This window comes from Carcharhinus amblyrhynchos, chromosome 27 (assembly GCF_965287045.1).
Source record: "Carcharhinus amblyrhynchos chromosome 27, sCarAmb.v2.hapA, whole genome shotgun sequence".
In the NCBI taxonomy this organism is placed as follows: Eukaryota; Metazoa; Chordata; class Chondrichthyes; order Carcharhiniformes; family Carcharhinidae; genus Carcharhinus; species Carcharhinus amblyrhynchos.
The window spans coordinates 8,009,721-8,030,178 of record NC_137350.1 but is presented as its reverse complement, the minus strand read 5'-3'; the positions used below and the strand labels follow the sequence as shown (position 1 = coordinate 8,030,178).

At 46.6% G+C, this 20,458-nt stretch overlaps 1 long non-coding RNA gene across 1 annotated transcript in view; it reads right to left on the bottom strand.

The window, feature by feature from the left end:
- Positions 1-14,268: 14,268 nt before the first annotated feature.
- The window catches only part of LOC145359129 (uncharacterized), a 48,970-nt gene continuing 42,780 nt past the window's right edge, over positions 14,269-20,458 (bottom strand). The window contains exon 3 of the long non-coding RNA XR_013889549.1: positions 14,269-14,824. This is a non-coding gene — a long non-coding RNA (uncharacterized LOC145359129). The remainder of the gene's footprint in view (positions 14,825-20,458) is intronic.

Genomic DNA, 20,458 nt, shown 5'->3' with positions numbered 1-20,458 from the left:
AAACAGTTGATCTAAAACCTGAGTGACAAAGAGTGGCGTGCACAATGTGGTTCTCAGTTCACAAGAGACTTTGGGCAGTCAGTTTAGCAAAGCCTTTCTGACATGCTCCTGATACACTGCTCACCACTCTGCTGGGGAAGACCAGTTCCTGCCCTCCATCACCATGCCAAGCTGGTCTTCATGGATAGCACCTTGCTGCTGGACCCTCCTGTGTCACCGTACTGTGCGGTACGATGGCACACTGGTTAGCACTGCTGCCTCATAGCACCAGGGACTCGGGTTCAATTTCCGGCCTGGGTCACTTTCTGTGTGGACTTTGCACATTCTCCTCGTGTCTGCGTGGGTTTCCTTGGGTGCTCTGGTTTCCCTCCAAACATGTGCGGGTTAGGTGGATTGGCCATGCTAAATTCTCCCTTACTGGCAGGGGGACTAGCCAGGTGAATATGTGGAGCTAAGAGGATAGGGCTGGGTGGGATTGTGATTGGAGCAGACGTGATGGGCCGAATGGACTCCTTCTGCACTGTAGGGATTCTATGATAATAATTGTGTATCAGTACAGTGTCTGGGGTTGATGGATACAGGGGTGTCCTTCCCCCAAAGGGCCACACAGCAGTGTCTGTCTGGGCAGCGCTGTGCCACGGGACTCATTCAGCCATTGCAACAAAGGTTCAAAGAGTCGGATGCGAGGTGAGGCTGAAGATAAGAGGGCAATGTGGACAGAGGGCATTTGGACTGTGGGAGGAAACTGAAGCACTTGGAGGAAATGTGCACAGACACGGGGAGAACATGCAGACTCCACACAGACAGTGACCTAAGCCAGGAATTGCACCCGGGTCCCTGACGCTGTGAGGCAGTAATGCTAACCACTGTGCTGCCCCGAGGAGTGAACAGTATGATCACATTAACAGAGCAACTCTGAGAGGCTGAGAGAATACAGGCCCAGCACTGAATGAAAAATGTGAGTTTGCCAGACCAAGTTTCACAGAGTACAGGTCACGTAGCATAATCCACTGGAATCACAACTGATCCGCAAAAAAATAAGCAGGGAATTTGCGCATCCCAGGAACGTTTCTGAGCTTCAGAGGTTCCTCAGGATGGTCAACCGAGTAGACACCGTCCTACCAGTCTTGGCAGAGGTCAATGAGCCTTTCAGACAGCTATTGAGACCGGCTCAATCGAGGCACTGGAACGTGAACCAGCAAAATGTTTTTGAAAGGATTAAGCAGCTTTTAATCTCCTTTGAAATTTTGGCTCATTACAACCAAGAATTACAGACGGTTGTAGCATCGGATACATCGTCAGCAGGTCTGAGGCACTTTTATTTTCAGTGCAGAGAGGGCCAGCAAAGGTAGAACAGTTTACCATGCCACAACGGCATGTTCAGTATCAGTCATTGCAAAATGGTGGCCGAGCGCTTTGTAGCTGGTTTCACCAGTGTATTTAGGCTCTGCCCCCCCCTTCCCCGTACCAGGGCCAAGCTCGCAACCCTCGAAAAAATGACTGATGCCAGAATTCTAGCGCCTCGCCCACCACAGAATCTGAGTGGGCGAGGGGTGGACAATGTCTGTTGACCTCGGGCGGGAGTTTCTGGTCTCGCTCAAACGAGGTCGTAAAATCCTGTCTGAAGCTTGCCATATGGAACGTGTCTGCAAGACCCAAGTGGTTCTCCCTCATTCTCTCACCATTATGACACTTTTTTTGGGAAAATTCTTCCCGTTGTGTCTCAGTGAGTTTCAGGCAGGTGACACCTAAGTCACACAATGCACAGATCGTGTCACTGGGATTCTTGGACCTCATGGCAGCGGCCCTCTGCCTTCAATGCTGGTTGGCCTTGGGGTGACACTAGTATGGAGGGGACACCAAAAACATCTCTTACTTTTGCCATTATCTTTTCAGTGCTGCTGTACTGGTTGCCTTTGATACTTTAACAATAGAGTCATATAAAGGTACACCACAGGAGGTAATTCAGCCCATTGCCTTTGTACTGCCCCTTGGGGTGTTGGAGCAATCTCCCAGTCATATTCACTCTCCCTCTCTGCTTTTATTTTGCACTGATTCAAATATTTAACAATTATGTGGATGTGACAGAGTTGTGGTTCTGTCACCCAGTGTCCTGGGCTGCGATTTTCCTGCTGTATTGCGTTTGGCCCAGATCACATTGGAATGGTGTGGTGTCGGAGAATTGCAGGTGAGGGGTCTAGCACATTTAACCAGATTACCACACTTAAGTGGCATTTAAATATGCCTGGTCTGTTTCAAGCTGGATTCTCCCTGCTCCTGGGGATCCTGGGAACAGAGGGAACCTGGTGAGAATCATTACTGGAGTCCACTAACGGAGGCCAGGAGTGATGGCCAAGTCAAAGGGAGTTTGGAGACCCTCATGAGGTCTGGGACATAGCTGGTCAGTGCCCATCTGGCAGTCCCAACCTGGCAGTTCCAACCTGGCACTCTGACAATGCTAACTGGCAACCTGGCAAGGATGCAAGGTGGCACTGCCAAATGGGCATTGCCAGGGTGCTGGGGGAAGTACCAAGGGGCTAGGGCCTCTTGCGGGGGGGGGGTGGTGGAACCTGTGGGGGCCATGAAGGGGAGGGCATTGGGGGGGTTGGGGCATGAAGGGGGTCATTCAGAAGGTGGTGCATGAAGGTGTCTCATTAGGGGCACTCCAATGCCAGTGATCCATACTGGGGAGGAGGGGAGGGAAACATGTCTTCACTGAGGAGGGGTGGGGTCCCAATGGCTGTGGGGAGAGGGAGGGGCGTCTCCAAATTCACTTCAAGATTGGGACACTCTTTAAATTAGCGCGTGTTCTCGGTAAAGCAAGGCTTGCCGGTGTCAGAGAAGGCTCACTAAACCAATACCTGGATCGGCTGTGTTGTCTGATGGGGAAAGTTTGGACAGGCTCGGCTTGCATCTGCTGCAGTCTAAACCAGTAAGACATGACCTGGACTGAAAGATGTAAGATCCTGAGGCATCTTGACTGGGTGGATGTGGAGAGGAAGGTTTCTCTTGTGGGAGAATCTCATAGTGGGGGACCACTGTTTAAAAATAAAGGGTTGAGGACAGAGATGAGGAGAAACAATGCGTGGGTTGCATGTCTTTAGACTTCTCTTCCTCAAAAAGGCAGCAGGAGAAGAGTGATATTTTTCAGGCAGAGTGAGACAGATTAATAGAACATAGAACATAGAACACTACAGCACAAACAAGCCCTTCGGCCCACAAGTTGCACCAATCATATCCCTACCTACCAGGCCGATCTATAACCCTCAATCCCATTTAATCCCATGTACTCATCCAGAAGTCTCTTAAAAGACCCCAACGAGTTCGCCTCCACCACCACCGACAGCAGCTGATTCCACTCACTCACCACCCTCTGAGTGAAAAACTTACCCCTGACATCTCCTCTGTACCTGCTCCCCAGCACCTTAAACCTGTGTCCTCTCGTAGCGACCATTTCAGCCCTGGGAAATAGCCTCCGAGAATCCACCCTATCTATACCTCTCAACATTTTATAAACCTCTATCAGGTCACCTCTCAACCTTCGTCTCTCCAGGGAGAAAAGACCGAGCTCTCTCAACCTATCCTCATAAGGCATGCCACCCAATCCAGGCAACATCCTTGTACATCTCCTCTGCACCCTCTCAATAGCTTCCACATCCTTCTTGTAATGACCAGAACTGCACACAGTACTCCAAGATTCTCGATTAACAAGAGGGATAAGGTTATCAGGACTGCATGAGGTGAAGTTACAAACAGATCAGCCATGATCAGATTGAATGGTGCAGCAGGTTTGAGGGGCTGAGTGGTCTCCTGCTCTTAATTGGTATGCTCGAACATGTATACAAAATGATGTAGCAAACTCCAAGGTCATGTTCCACAGGGACAGACAAAATCATCGCCTCTTCTTTTCCTGTGATCATGCTCCCTGAATCTCAGAGAATATCCGAAAGCTAGTGGCGTTTACTGCCAAATAATCCTGTTGGACTTTAACCTGGTGTTGTGAGACTTCTCACTGTGTTGACCCCAGTCCAATGCCAGCATCTCCACATCATCTCAGGAATACTCACAGGGCCTTGGCTGAGGAAGATGAAAGATTTCTGATTAATGTGGCAGTTGTCGTTATGCTTCCAAATAGATTTAAGCTCCAAGAACGTGCACTAAGTAAACATATGTATTGCTCTGTGGAGCAATAATACAGGAGAAAAGAAAAAACATTCAACTTGCATTCAATAGAATGACAGTAAATTAAACCTCCATATGTCTTCTGCCGTTCACTTCCTGGGTGAAAGCTGAACGTGTCTAATACAGGGACACAGTAAGAAGTCTCACAACACCAGGTTAAAGTCCAACAGATTTATTTGCTAATCTACTTGAAGTGTTAATGAGGATTAAAGAATTTAACAGGGCTGATAGTGGGAAACAATTTCCTTGGCGGGAAGTCTTGAACAGGGCGGAATCATTTTAAAAATAGAGCACGGCTGTTCAGGGGTCATTTCCCCACACAACGGGGAGTAGAAATCTGGAATGCTCTGCTCTAAAAAGCTGCGTCAACTCTGAGGCTGAAAGATGTTTGTTAGGTAAGGATAGATGGGGATCTGGAACTGTGGCTAGTGGTGTCCTGCACTCCACTTCTTTTTGGGATCCCCGACTCCCGCCCCCTGCCTTCCCCCCAACCCCCCACTCCCACAGTGATCTGAATGCCGAAGTCAAGGCGATTAACTAATTGATCAGTGTTCACTTGTAAAGATAAGTCTGCACAAATCAAGCTTACCTCTTGTCTGAATGATAGTAGAGTTGGTAAATATTGCGACCTGCGGTGAACACACAAGGGACTCGTGTCCAACGAGGGGCATACACGCGATGGGTCGTACTGGGGCTGCTCTTGGTTGTTCGAGATTGGCCTAGTGCTTCATGTCATTAGTGTGTGCCTAAACTGGACAAGATACTGGGCAAGACGGCAGCTCAGTGACTATCACTGATTGCTGTGCAGACACATGGATTTGGGCCGGTGCCTGTGGGAGTTCGCGCATTCTCCCCGTGCTTGCGTGGGTTTTCTCCGGGTGCTCCGGTTTCCTCCCACACCCCAAAGATGTGCTGTTAGGCTGATTGGCAGGAATAAATTGTCCCTAAATCAGTTTCCCTCAATCTGGATGGCAATAAAACATTAGATAGGGGTCATGGGTAGAGAGGGGGACTGGTGGTGTTGAGATGGTGGCGCGGGCTCGTTGGGCCGAAGGGCCTGTTTCCCGGGCTGATTTTGTTCTTTGTTCTTTGTTTGTTGACTTGCCTTTACTCTCTGCAAGTAACCAACACAATCCAGTGTACGTGTTTCCTTTGATTTGTTTCCTGAATGTGACCCCCTCAAACCTGCTCACAATCCCTTCCAATCTGCTCACAGTGGGTCACAGAAGCATAGAATCCCTACAGCGCAGGAGAAGCCATTCGGCCCATCGAGTCTGCAACAACTGTCTTGACAGAAGCTCTCTCCCCTGCCTTATCCCTGTATCCCCACACACTTAGCATGGCTAATCCATTTAACTTACACATTTAGGACACAAAGGGGCAATTTATTTTTGTCAATTAAATGTGCAGGTTAAATGGATTTCCTGATCTACCACACAGACATGGGCAGAAAGTGCAAACTCCCCACAGACAGTCACCCAAGCCAGGAATCGAACCCGGGTCCCTGGAGCTGTGAGGCAGCAGTGTTAACTACTGTGCTACAGTGCCGCAAGTCCTCCACTCACTTTCATCAAATCCTTCTGGGCTGCTTTCTTAGTAATCCGGATTGACGCTAAGTAATCTCTTTAACCACAATATACTTCCCTCATTCATTCACTTAATGAGAACCCTGAGCTGCTCTTAGATCTGGTTTCTCAGTAAGATCCCCGAGACTGACTCAATGAATGGAAATCCTCAGACCACTTTCTAAATGAGATCTCTTTCTCAGATCACTCTCAGATCCCTCAGCGCAGTTCTGAATAAGATCCTCTCTAATCTTCCCTCTCTGAGACCTCTTCACGTCCACCCTCTCAAAGGGAACTTCTCAGACTCAATGCCATAGTTTGGGCTTATTTTGTTCTGAAGAAAATACAGATATAACTCATTTTCTAATAATGAGTAGAAACTTGTCTCAAAAGGAGTTGTTTCCTAAGGCATCTACATGGTAAGTGATGCTTGCATAACTAGGCAAGAAAGATCTAAAGTTCCCTCCCAGAAATACTACAGGGGATCTGCTTATTTTCAGCTCCCACCCCACAAGTCTCTGTATTTGATGGATAATTCTTGGTCATTCCTGTTCCCTTTTCCACAATTTCACCAGCGAACAAATCTTTCGCTCCATTTCCTTTCAGCATTCCGAAGTGACTATTCCCACCGCCACCCCGCGGGCCCACTGCTCCGTCACCTCAAACACCTGTTCCTTCCCCACTTGATTGCTCTCACCTCCTGCCCTTCCATCTTTCAGAGCCTCAAACACCTTCTGGGCGAGGCAGGGATTGACCTGCGTTGCTGCCCTACCCAGTGTACTGTACTTGCTGCTCGCAGTGTGGTTTCTTCAACAGCAGGAAGACCTGAGGTGGATTAAGTAACGCCTTGCTAAACATCTCTATTCTGTCTGTAGAAATGAAGATCCTGTTAGTGGGAAGGAGTGGAACGGCCTGGCCCCAGTTCCTCAATGAGATGCCAGCGAATTTACCCTCTCCCTTTTAGATCAGTGTTAAACATCCAGTCAGTGTGAATTGGATTTGTGCCCTCGCAGCTATAGGTTAATAGAAGCTGGCTGTGAAACCCGGTTATGCCAAAGATGATGGCTAAGGTCTCATGCTCAGTGTTTGAATAGAAGCTATGAATTGAATAGGGCGGCACGGTAGCACAATGGTTAGCACTGCTGCTTCACAGCTCCAGGGTCCGGGGTTCGATTCCCGGCTCAGGTCACAGTCTGTGTGGAGTTTGCACGCTCTCCTCGTGTCTGCGTGGGTTTCCTCCGGGTGCTCTAGTTTCCTCCCACAGTCCAAAGATGTGCGGATTAGGTTGATTGGCCACGCTAAGAAATTGCCCCTTAGTGCCTAGAGATGCGTAGAGGGATTAGTGGGTATAATATATATGGGGTTAGGGCCTGGGTGGGATTGTGGTCGGTGCAGACTCGGTGGGCTGAAGGGCCTCTTTCTGCACTGTAGGATTCTATGATTCTAAGCTGTTCAGGCCCCATGACTCAGTTTCACACTGGGCAGTACACCTACCAATTGCTTTCTTTATCTTTCCCAAGGTCTGAGTTTTCCAAATCTTTGTGCCGAGTGTCAGTACCAATGACATAAAAGCCACAATACTGCTGCCAGTGCATTTCCAGTCCTTAAAGATCATGATATTGCATCACCAACTCCATCATTTCCAACATGGGCTACCTTTTTGGTCTCTCTGAGATTGTCAGTAGGTACTGAGTGGTTGTTATCTTACAAGTTCAAACCCATGATGTGACCAAACTTTCCATATTTGTCTGAACAATTGGTCTTTGACACAGTAAAACGTCCTGAGGTGCAGCACAACAGAGTTACTGAACAAATTCAATACTGAACCACGTACATTTGCATGTTCTCCCCCCGTGTCTGCACGGGTTTCCTCCGGGTACTCCGGTTTCCTCCCACTGTCTAAAGATGTGTAGGCTAGATTTATTGGTCATGGTAAGTTGACCCTAGTGTCAAGGGATTAGCAGGGTAAATATATGAGGTTATGGGAATAGGGCCTGGGTGGGTTTGTGGTCAGTGCAGACTTGATGAGACAAATGGCCTCCTTCTGCACTGTAGGGATTCTATGATAAAGAGATATTAGGACAGATGACCAAACCACTGGTCAAAGAAATAGCTTTTAATGACTCCCTTAAAGGGTGAAAGAGAAACAGAGAAATTTAAGTTGAAAATTCTAGCCAAAACTGTGGGGTGAAATAACAGTACAATAACAGCACCTGGGTCACTGTCTGTGTAGAGTTTGCATGTTCTTCCCATGTCTGCATGGGTTTCCTCCGGGTGCTCCAGTTTCCTCCCACAGTCTGAAAAACATGCCACTTAAATGCATTGATCCAAACTGGTGCCGGAGTGTGGCTACTAGGGGAATTACACGGTAACTTCATTGTGGTGTTAATATAAGCCTCACTTGTGACTAATAAATAAACTTTAACCTTAACTTTTAACTTCAATTGGTGTACATACGCCGCAGTTCAAGAAGGCAGTTTATCATCACCCTGTCAAGGGCAATTAGGGATGAACAGAAATATTGGCCTTGCTGGCAATGCCCACATCCTGTGAAAGAATACAAAAGGGTATGGTCACAAGTGATAATGGGGCGTGCAAGAATCCAAAATTGCAGGAGAGTTGTTGGGAGAGGTCAGGCCATAAAGGGATTTGAAAACAGGAATGAGAATTAAGGGCGGCATGGTAGCACAGTGGTTAGCACTGCTACTTCACAGCTCCAGGGATCTGGGTTCGATTCCTGGCTTGGGTCACTGTCTGTGTGGAGTTTGTGCATTCTCCTCGTGTCTGCATGGGTTTCCTCCGGGTGCTCCGGTTTCCTCCCGCAGTCCAAAAATGTACGGGGTAGGTTGATTGGCCATGCTAAAAGATTACCCCTGAGATGCGTGGATTAGCAGGTAAGTATGTAGGAATATGGGGGTGGGATTGTGGTTGGTGCAGACTTGATGGGGCAAATGGCCTCTTTCTGCACTGTAGGGTTTCTATGATGATGAAAAGAACTTTAAAATCGTGCACTGTTGGAATGGAAGACAATACAAGTCAGAAACTCTGTGAAGGTGAATGAACTGAAGTCACCTTTGTCTTAAATAAAAACATAAAATGCTCAAAAATCTCAGCAGGTCTGGCAGCATCTATGGAGAGAGAAACAAAGTTAGCATTTCAAATCCGGGTGACTCATCTTCAGAGCTGAAGAGTGTAGAAATGTATTGGATTTTATACTGTTGAAGAGGAGGAGCATAATAGAAAGTCTGGGATAGCTGGGAGCTCAGGGGAAATTTGACAAAGGTGTTGTGGACACAAGGCAAGGGGAGTACTAATGGTCATGTTAAAGGAAAACTAAATAGTGGCCTAAAGGTCAGATGGCAGAATGTATCAATAGCAGAACAAGGGGAGCACTCTCTGAAAGCAAATCATAAGAACAAATGACAGGCTAGCCCTGTGGGGAGGGATGAGAGTTGGGGCAAAAAGAAAGAAGAAAAAAAAGATCAAAAAAGAGGACAGAGTTCACGGCCTGCAGTTGTTGAACTCAATGCTAAATCCAGAACATTGTAAGGTGCCTAATTAGAAGGTGTGGTGTTGTTCCTCTAGTTTGCATTGGGCTTCACTGGAACATAGCAGCAGACCAAGGGCAGAGATGTCCTGTTGCCCCATCAGTCTGCGTTGGAATTGAACTGTAGTATGATTCCCAACTTCCCAATCTCACCATTATTATTCAACAGTGTCACATTTCTCGAGTCAACTTTTGTTTTGTGTGAGGGTGTGAAAGGTTGAGTTAGAAATGTGAACTCAAAGACTCAACCCCAATGGGCCACAATAGTCTCACAAAACTATTGCAGCATGTTAACTGACACACTTGATCAAGTATAGAGACAGCAACCATCGGAATTTCAAAATATCAGTATTATACATTTTTCTTATGCTGAATTGCAAGTTGTCAACTAATCAAATGTGTTGGAGAATAGGCAGGGGACTCTCCACCAACTAGGTCAACCACTTTAAATACTTAAATATTTTTTATTGAAAGAGCAAGCTGAATATACAGATCATTGGCTATTATTGCTAATGGTCATTTCTCACCTCTTGAGTTTCCAAAGGGAAAATATTTGAAATGTACAATTGGCTGACCAACAGCTAAGATAATGTTTGGGTGCGACTTTCCAACTCAACTCGAAAAATTTGTTTGGTTTCAATGATATTGACTTGCCCTTTCTCACATTGAAACTATTTAAAGAAACAATTTGAATTAGTTCACCCAGCAAAATTTATGATCCAGGGAACTTGGTGTTCCTGTCCTGCTTGGGAACAGATGCAGGAAGGAGCCAGTTTTACCCTGTAAATATGGAATCTAGTACTTATTGGGATTACACTGGGTGTGTATTGTAGAATTCAAACATTAATTGTCTCCATGGCTTGGGCAGTGATCTGACTGGGTAGGTTACCAGCTCTCTACAAAGTTCATCCCTCTGGCTGCTTTTCCTATACATTGCTCGCTGTACTTTGGAAATTTAGTTTAATCTTGCAATGAATTAAACTAGGTAGAGCAATTAGTTTAAACTCAAAAGTATAAGCTGAAGTGATTAACTGCATGTATTTTAATCAAATACATAAACGACCAAAGGTTATAAAAGCTTGGGTGCGGGGGTGTGCCACAGTACAGCATGTATGAGAATGAAGTGTGTTGTGATGCTGGATGGTGACCATATCCACAATGAATGTTTGCATATTGGCAAACATCAGCTCAGTGTGGTTGAGTTGGAGTCAGAGGTTGTGGGGCACTGGGGACGTTTTGAGTTATTTTGATACTGGGAAGCAGTCATACCCCATCGGTTAGGAAGTGGTCCAGATCTGACTAGTATCAAGGTCAGGAGTGTGTCAAGCAATTGAAGAGGCCCCTGTTGCAGTGTAGGTGGAGCTTCATTCTTTGCCCTTATTCAACGGGTACAAGGTTTTTGCTGCCTGTGAGGATGAGGGCAAAAGTGTGCAGCACAGTGTGGCACAGTGGTTAGCACTGCTGCCTCACAGCTCCAGGGGCCTGGGTTCAATTCCAGCCTAGGGTGACTACCTGTATGGCGTTTGCTCTCTCACTGTATCTGCCTGGGTTTCCTTTTTGTACTCTGGTTTCCTTCCACAGGTTAGGTGGATTGGCCATATTAAATTGCCAAAGTGTCCAAAGATGTGCAGGCTAGATGGATTAACCAAGGGAAATGTTGGGGTTACAGGGATAGAGTGTGGGGTAGAGGCCCTGGGTAAGATGCTCTCTCAGAGAGTTAGTGCAGACTTGATGGGCCGGATGATTACATTAACTTAAATCTAAAGTGTGCAGAATGTAAACTGACCACTGCACTATGATACAGTGGATCACATAAGTGGGAGAGTCAAGGGGAGAGATACTGTTCCCTCCATTCTCAACTTGGAGCCCTGATGGCTGTGTTACCTGCCCTGACATGATGTGGAGATGCCAGCGTTGGACTGGGGTAAACATAGTAAGAAGTCTGACAACACTTGTGGAACTCTCCACTCACCTGACGAAGGGACAGCATTCCGAAAGCTTGTGGGTTTACTATCAAATAAACCTCTTGGACTTTAACCTGGTGTTGTGAGACTTCTTACTGTGTTTACCTGCCTAGTTTCAGGGTTATGGATATCTCCTTATGGTTGAAGATGAAATTGCAATGGGAGGATGAGGATCTAGTTGTCATGGTGCATGTTGGAACCAATTACATCAGTAGGGCTAGGAATGACATTCTGCCAAGATAGTTTGAGGAGCTGCGGTCTAAAGTAAATGCACAATGTCACAGGTAATAATCTGAGCTAAGCGCAAAATAGCACTGGGATGAAAAAGTTAGGAGGTTAAATGCAAGGCAGAGAGAGATTGGTATGGGAGGAAGACATTCCAACTTGTGGAACCATTTTGGGGAAAGAGGGGGCTGTAGTGTTGGGACAGAGTCCACGTGAACCAGGGTAGGTCCTGGAGAGTCAGGAAACTGGAGCAATAGATAGATGAAGTTAGGAAAAGTTAAATTCAAAAACACTTGGGCGCGATTTACCAGCTGTTTATGGCATGCTCCCACTGCACCGAGGTTGGAGAATTTGGCACCCAGCCAAATCTCTGTTCCCTGCAGCAGGATGGGATATCCCTGCCTGTGTGAACACCTTTATATTCTGGCCTTAGAGTAAGTCCCTGATCATAAACATTGACATAAAGGTCATAGAGAGGGAGAATCTTAGCCCAGAAAATCAAGGTGAAGTGTCAAATACTGTGTCATTGACCTGCAGTGCCAACTCTGTTTCTCTCTCCAGAGGTGCTGCCTGAACTGCTGAGTGTTCCCAGTGTTCTCTGTATTTATTCATTCCGCAGAGGCAGGGCACCCAAAGCTGAAATAGAGAGAAACAACACCAGCCAACTGCATGCCTTCATTGTGATTGAATCAATGTGCAGTCAAAGGTTCAATGCAGGTCCGTATAGGGCACTGCCCGCAATCTGGGTTGGCCTCAGTTTATGACCAGCATGGGGAATGGAATCAGTAGCTAGGGAATGGACTTTATGCTGGGGACAAAAGACAATAACTATGGTTTTCCCAATGTCCAGCTGCTCATCCAATACATGGCAGCTCAGTGGTTAGCACTGCTGCCTCACAGCGCCAGGGACCTGGGTTCAATACTGGCCTTGGGTGACTGTGTGAAGGTTGCACATTCTCCCCGTGTCTGTGTTGGTTTCCTCTGGGTCCGCCAGTTTCCTCCCAGAGTCCAATGATGTGCAGGTTAGGTGGACTGGCCATGCTAACTTGCCCCTTAGCATCCCAAGTTGTGTAGGCTTGGGGAATTAGTGGGATAAATGCATAGGATTACGGGGATAGGACAGGGGTGCAGGTGTGGTGAGATGCTCTATCAAAGAGTCGGTGCAGGCTGGATGGGCCAAATGGCCTCCTTTTGAACTGTAGGGATTCTGTGAAGATGTTGACTAATCAACATGACAGATCAGAGGCATCGATACAAGTGGCGGTGAGATACAGCTGGGTGCTATAAAAATGCATACAGGACAAATTCAACCTAACCACATGTATCCGCTGTCCTATCCTTGTAGATGTTAGATATGAATACCAACATACTTATCAACAGGCTACTCTTCATCATCAACAAAGTGAAGGAAGGTGTCGTCAACAGTGCTATCAAGTGGCACTTACTCAGGAATAACCTGCTTACCTTGTGTTCCACCAAGGTCACTCAGTTCTTGGCATCTTTAAAACCTTGGGCCAAACATGGACAAAAGAGCTGAACTCAAGAGGTGAGGTGAAAGTGACTGTCCTTAACATCAAACCTCACTTACCCATGTGCAGCTTTAAGGAGTCTGGAAACTGGAGTCAGTGGGAAAAGGGAGGGAACTCTCTGCTGGTTGGAGTCATACTTGGCATTAAGGAAGATAGCTGACATTGTTGGAAATCAATCATTTCCATCCTTGGGACATCTCTGCAGGAGTTCCTCAGGGTAATGTCGCAGGCCCAACAATCTTCATCTGCTTCATCAATAACCCTGCCTCCATCGTAAGCTCTGAAGTGGGGATGTTCGCTGATGATTGCACAATGTTCAGCACCATTCACAACTCCTCAGACACTAAAGCTGACCACGTCCATTTGCAGCAGAACCTGGGCAGCTATTGGCAATGATCATCTGCAACAAGGGAGGATCCAACCATCTTCTCTTAATTTCAATGACATTACTATCACTGAATCTCTCACTATAAACATTCTGGGGTTACCATTAACCAGAAACTGAACTGGACTAGCTGCAAAAATGCTTTGGCTACACAGGGCAGATCGGAAGCTGAAAATTCTGCAGCGATTAATTCATCTCTTGGCCTCCCACCATCTACAAGGCGCAAGTCAGGAGTGTGATGGAATACTTCCCACTTGCCTGGCTGAGCACAGTTCCATTGAAAAAGATCATCACCATCGAGGACAAACCCAGCTCGCTTGATTGACACCCCATCCACCACATTCACTCCCTCCCCCACCAACACACAGTAGCAGCCGTGTGTACCATCTACAAGATGCATTGCAGCAAACCCCCAAGGCTCCTTAGACAGCACCTTCCAAATCCATTACCACTACCATCTAGAAGGGCAAGGGAAGCAGGTACATAGGAACACCACCACCTCCGGGTTCCCCACCAAGTCACACACCATCCTGACTTGGAAATATATCTCCATTCCTTCAATGTCGCTGGGTCAAAACCGTGAACTCCCTTCCTAACTGCATAATGGTGCACCTACACCTCAAGGACTACAGGAGTTCCAGAAGGCAGCTCACTACCACTTTCTCAAGGGCAATTAGGGATGGGCAATAAATGTTGGCTTAGACAGCAATGCCCACATCCTGTGAAAGGATTAAAAGGAAATATGCATTGAGTCCGCATCAACAACAATCGCACCCAGACCCTATCTCTATAATCCCACATATTTTCCCTGCGAATCCCCCTAACACAGTAAGAAGCCTCACAACACCAGGTTAAAGTCCAACAGGTTTATTTGTAGCAAATACCACTAGCTTTCGGAACTGGCTGCTCCTTCGTCAGGTGGCCCCTGACACCAAGGACAATTCATCATGGCCAATCAATCTAAACTGCACATCTTTGGACTGTGGGAGGAAACCGGAAACCCACGCAGACATGGGGAGAATGTACAAACTCCACACAGACAATGATCCAAGGCCAGAATTGAACCCGGATCCCTGAAGCTGTGAGGCAGCAGTGCTGACCACTGTGCCACCGTGCCTCTCCAAGATCTACACTGACAGATGTCAAAAGGCAAGAATTTCTTTTTCTTGCCCATTCTGGGCCAGATTCCAGTCTTTTGAGTGTTGACAATTGTATCGCAGCCCGTGTGCAGACATTCCCTGGCCTGAATAACGTGTTTATGAACCTCATTAAATGACAGAAAGCATTTAAATTATAGGTTTTTTTTGACATGGCTGTCGGACAAATGAGCGGTGTCCCTCATGGCGCAGCTGGTGAGTTCATCAGAAGGACCATGAGATCTCCGAACACATCATCCTTTAGGGCTTCCCGATAAGGAATGTCAGCAGCTAGAGAAAGAGCAGACGGAGTTGAAGCAAAGTAAATCACACAACACTCATTGGGGAGATATAAAAAAGCTAATTGGTGGATGATTTCCAATTCTGCAAACTCCTTCAATTCCAAAGCCACCCTCACGGTATCACCTTACCAGCCGGGAGAACCTGCACAGCAATTAGCTCCAGGGTCGTCAGGTCAGGTCTGTGTGGGGATGTGCACCTTCAGTAGTCCCATGTTCCACATCTTCCTCGATTTGTTAGCTTACCAGCACATTACTTCTGCTGTTGCATACTGATGGATGTTCATAGAACAGAACCACAGAATTTCCACAGTGCAGAAGGAAGCCAATCGGCCCATCAAGGCTGTGCCAACTCTGCCTTCTCCCCACCCTATCCCAGGAACCCCCACATTTACCGTGTTCTAACCTAATTACACACCTTGAGACACAAAGGGACAATTTACCACAGCCAATCTATCTAACTTGCACATCTTTGGATTGTGGGAGGGAACCGGAGTATCCGGAGGAAACCCACGCAGACACCGGGGGAACGTGCAAACTCCATACGGACAGTGACCCGAGGCCAGAATTGAACCTGGGTCCCTGGTGCTGTGAGGCAGTAGTGCTAATCACCGTGCCACCATGTCACTCCTGCTGTCTGCAATTGTATCATTATGTATCACTGGTTTTAAAATCTTACAGCTGAAGCACTGTTTCAAATATTTTCAATGTTTCCTGGGGAGCTTGCCGGGATTCCAGGTAGTCTCTTGGAGTCTGTCAATATTTTCAGGAGATCCTTGGGGAGTTCTGTCATTTTCTATCCTCCCCTAAACCTCTCCACTTTGCTAACTCTCCCTTCCCATTACAGGGATTTCATAGCTGACCCCAGTGAGCTGGGTTTTATACAGTAGGGCTCCCTGGGTAGATTTGCCCCTGCGCCTCTCAGTTCCAGAATATTTTTGTCCACAAATTTGTTGAAGGTGTGAGCTGAGAGTGGCAGAGAGAAGGAAGGAGACATGTGAACAGGGCAAGCAACAGGACACTCTCTTTAACCTTATAGAATCATAGATTCTATGATCATAGATTTGATCAAATCATTGACTTGCATAAACTTATTCATGCAACAGAAGTGCAGGGGTAAAATAACAGATAATATCTTGCATTGCTCTTTGTGGGTCTTGCTGTGTGCTGCTCACTTATCCACCTCAGAATACACCTCAGAAGTATTTCATTGCTTGCTTTATTTCTTTCCTGCTTGATGTTGTGTCTCAGACCATAAGGAACCGGAGCAGCAGTAGGCCACTTGGCCCCACAGCCTCTTTTGGCCACCATTCATAGTATCATAGATTCTCTACAATGCAGCAGGAGACCATTCGGCCCATCAAGTCTGCACCGACAACAATCCCACCCAGGCCCTAACCCTGTAACCTCACCTATTTGTCCCCCTAATTCCTCTAACCTACACAGCCTGGAATACTAAGGGACAATTTAGCATGGCCAATCAAGTTAACCTGCACATCTTTGGGAGGAAACTGGAGCATCCGAAGGAAACCCATGTAGACATGGGGAGAACATGCAAACTCCACACAGACAGTGACCCAAACTAGGAATCAAACCCAGGTCCCTGGAGCTGTGAGGCAGCAGTGTCAACCACTGTGTCCTTAAAAAGACCAACAAGATCATGGTTGATCTGATTGTGAACTTTCCTGACTGCCTCCATAATCATTGGTATCCTTGATCAGAAATCTAACTGTCTTGAGTCTATGCGATGAGCCAACATCCACTGCTTTCTGGCAGAAAAAGTTTCTTCTCATTTCTGCCTTAAATGGAAGACCCCTTATTTTGAAACTGTGACCCCAAGATGGGAAACATCCTATCAGCATTCACCCTCTGGATTTTATATGTTACAATAAGATCATCTCTTATTCTTCCAAACTCCAATGAGTTTATGTCTAACCTGATCAACCCTTCCTCATAAGACAACTCCGTAATGAATGTCCACTTTAGGGCCTCCTCCCACTGCTGCTGGAGTTCAGTAAGCACAGCAGTGGGGGAACTCGCTATGGAGTCCCTATAAAGCTGGGCTGCCTCGCATCCTTTAAAAAGTGCCTGGATTAGCACTTGGCACATCGTAACATTCAGGGTTATGGGCCAACTGCTGGTAAATGGGATTGAGGGGAGTTCAGGTGTTTCTTGCTTGTAAACTCAATGGGCTGAAGGACCTTGTCTGCATTGTGTGATTCTATGATTCTATGACTCACTATGTGGGAACCCTGTTGTGTTTACTTGTGCAATCCCAAGAGGGGTCCTTTGTTCAAAGGAATTCAGTGCCCAATTGTGGTAATTACCTCTTTTAGGGCAATGCAGCAGATTGAGGGGCAATGTCCATACTGATCAAAGGCCCCAGCATTAGGAATGGGAGGCCCACTGCAGGCCAGCATTAGGAATGGGAGGCCCACTGCAGGCCAGCAGCCCGCTTTAACCTTTGAAACCACCAACAGCCAGCAACCCTTTCCTGTGACTCACCCAGTCCCCACGAGCCCCTGTCCTGGCTCCCTCAGTGATCCGAGTGAGGCCTCTGGTGAGTAAATTGCCAGCAGCTTTCACTGGCATTGCTGGGCCTTGGGGAAATGCCTGTCTCTGGATGGCCAGTAGTCTTTGAGCAGCAGGGTTTCCACACCTGGGCCCTGAATCCTACAGAAGGTCTACCATTGTTCAGCTAAGTCCCGATAGGCATGTAATATGACGGGCATTCCCCCAACACAGGCAAGGTGGGGCTCTTACCGACTCTCCAGCTGGTGGGCAAGACCCCCAACACCAAGATTAAATTTACGTTCTCTGTGTTTGCCTCACAAATTGCTTTCCTATCTCTCTTAGTATCATCAGCAAATAAATGACAAGACAGCCTGTCCCTTCATCCAAATCATTAATGTAGACTGTGACTAGTTCCACTCCAGTATTGATTCCTGAGGCACCCCAATCAGTTACAACCTGTCAATCTGAAAATAACCCATTCAATCTCTCCTCTCTTCCTCTATTTCCTGTTATTTTAGCCAATCCTCTACATGGTGGCACAGTGGTTAGCACAGCTACCTCACAACGTCTGGGACCTGGGTTCTATTCCCGGCTCGGGTCATTGTCTGTGTGGAATTTGCACATTCCCCCCATGCCTGCATGGGTTTCCTCCGGGTGCTCCGGTTTCCTCCCACACTCCAAAGATGTGCAGGATCGGTGGGATTGGCCATGTTAAACTGCTCCTTAGTGTCCCAAGATGTGTAGATTACGGGGATTAGTGGGATAAATACATGGGGCTATGGGGATAGGGTCTGGTAAGATGCTCTGTTGGAGAATCAGTGCAGACCCAATGGGCCAAATGGCTTCGTTCTGCACTGTGGAGGTTTTATGATGATATGTACTAACATAATATGCTTTAACCGTGAAATTTTATTTTGTGTAGTAACATTTATGTGGCAACTTATTGAATGCCTTTTGGAAATTCAAATACTAGGGTGAACAGTTCAGTATCGTATGGTTTATAAAATGGATTATTGTTGTGGAATAAAGTTATTATGAAGATTTTTTGTTATTGCTTTTATTTCAGGAATATGACCACAAGGAGATTGTTTATTTTATTAGTATTACAGGTTGGCTTACATTAACACTGCAATGAAGTTACTGGGAAAATCTCTTAGTCGCCACACTCTAGCACCTGTTCAGGTACACTGAGGGAGAATTTAGCACGGCCAATGCACATAACCAACACGCTTCTCAGACTGTGGGAGGAAACCGGAGCAAACCCACAGAGACACGGGGAGAACATGCAATCTCTGCACAGTGACCACAGCCGGGAATCAAACCCAGGTCCCTGGCGCTGTGAGGCAGCAGTGCTAACTACTGCGCCACTCAGAGGTGGAAAGATGAAGAAATGTAGATTAACAGTAATATGGGGGTGAGATTTCAACAGGGTTGGTGGTCATCTGAGGAGGACGGGGCCCAGATGCTTCCATCTCCCTTTCCATCTGCACTTCCTCCTTCCCTTCCTCCTCTCCTTCCTTCTCCTTTTCCTCCATTTCTAGAGGTGCCCTCAGAGTCTTGATGGGAAGGACTGAGCATTATCGAGGTTGTGGAGGATGCAGCAGATTACTATGAACTTGGAAACAAGCTCTGGTGAGTGCTCCAAGTCTCCCTCCAGATGGTCTGGACAATTATTGTTTCAGTGTACTCAATGATGTTCCCACTCACAGTATGGCTCTCAGTTTAGGTGCACGGTTCACTCTTGTTGGTTGGCAGAGGAGGTACATGAGCCAAACTCTGAACCAACCAAAAGCTCTTCATCTGTGAGTTGGATGGTTGGCCCTTCATGGTTGGCTTGGGGTAGGTTTAATGAGGGAATTCCTCATGTATTTGAATGCATATTTAGCTTGGAGTTAATATTAAGAGAGATCAGTAACGGGGCCTGTGAATTCCAAAGTGGCAATTTGTTCATCAAATCAGCATGTGACACAGTTTAATGTCACAATCAGCTTGTTTCCAGTGTATGGCACAGTCACACTAGCATTGTTACAACACTGGGGCGCTGGGAATGGTCAGAAATGATCTGGCTGATACTTACAGAGTTCTGGGATCCTATATTGTTGGCAATACTGACTCGATCAAATCATGCAGCCAGCATTTTAAATCATTACGATATCTGCACAAATATGCATCCTGGAGAGTAATTTTTAAACGAATGTTAAACTTGGTAAAAAAATAAAAATAGCCTCTGTAGGTGCCGATGTATTCATCATGCTTCAGTAAGCAGAGCTGAACGGAAGATGAGAAAAACAACAAACAGCCAGGCCTGGAGTCTGCAACGCTTCCTGATACTGAGTACGTCCTGCAGAAAGCAACAGGACCCTGGAGTTAACCCTTTGATGGCCTGCATTCTTCATGCTACCTTTCTCACTCTGCCCAAGATCCCCCTGCCATCTCAATCTGGCAGCTAGCCAGGTGATCAAGTTGGGTTTTGGATGGTTCGCAGGGTTGGGTTCAGCTGCCAAAGGTTTGTAGCTCAACTGAATTCCAAGATGCTTCACATGACAACACGTGCAGTCTTTTTAAAAAATGTTATTAATGTCATTAATTAATTAATATGAATTATATTAATGTAATAGAAATTAGACGTGTTTACTGATCACTATCCAGTGATGTTTCCCATGAAGCATGGATGCTACCTAAAGACATGACTGCGCCAGGTATATCTCAGCACTGGCTTTCTGGGTGTGATGTGGAGGAGACACACGTGTACCAGTGTGAACTGGCATTCTCAGCAGACAACGGGAAGGAGGGGTTGGTGAACTGGAATTTTAAAAATGAGTACCAATGATTTTTTTACCCGATTTTTCGAGTTCCGCTCTGACCTGTCCTAACATTGAGGATAAATTTTAAACGCAAAGAGGGTGCAGGATTGGGAATGGAAAGGAAACTGTGTGCACTGAGTCAATAATCCCTTTCCATGTCTTCTGTGTTCCCGGAAATGTTGAATTTTACCCCATTGTTTTTCTGGGGGGAAGTTAATCAAAATCAGAAGTCTAACTGGAGTGGTATGGTGGCACATTGGTTAGCTCTGCTGCCTCATAAACATGGGCATGGGTTCAATTCCAGCCTC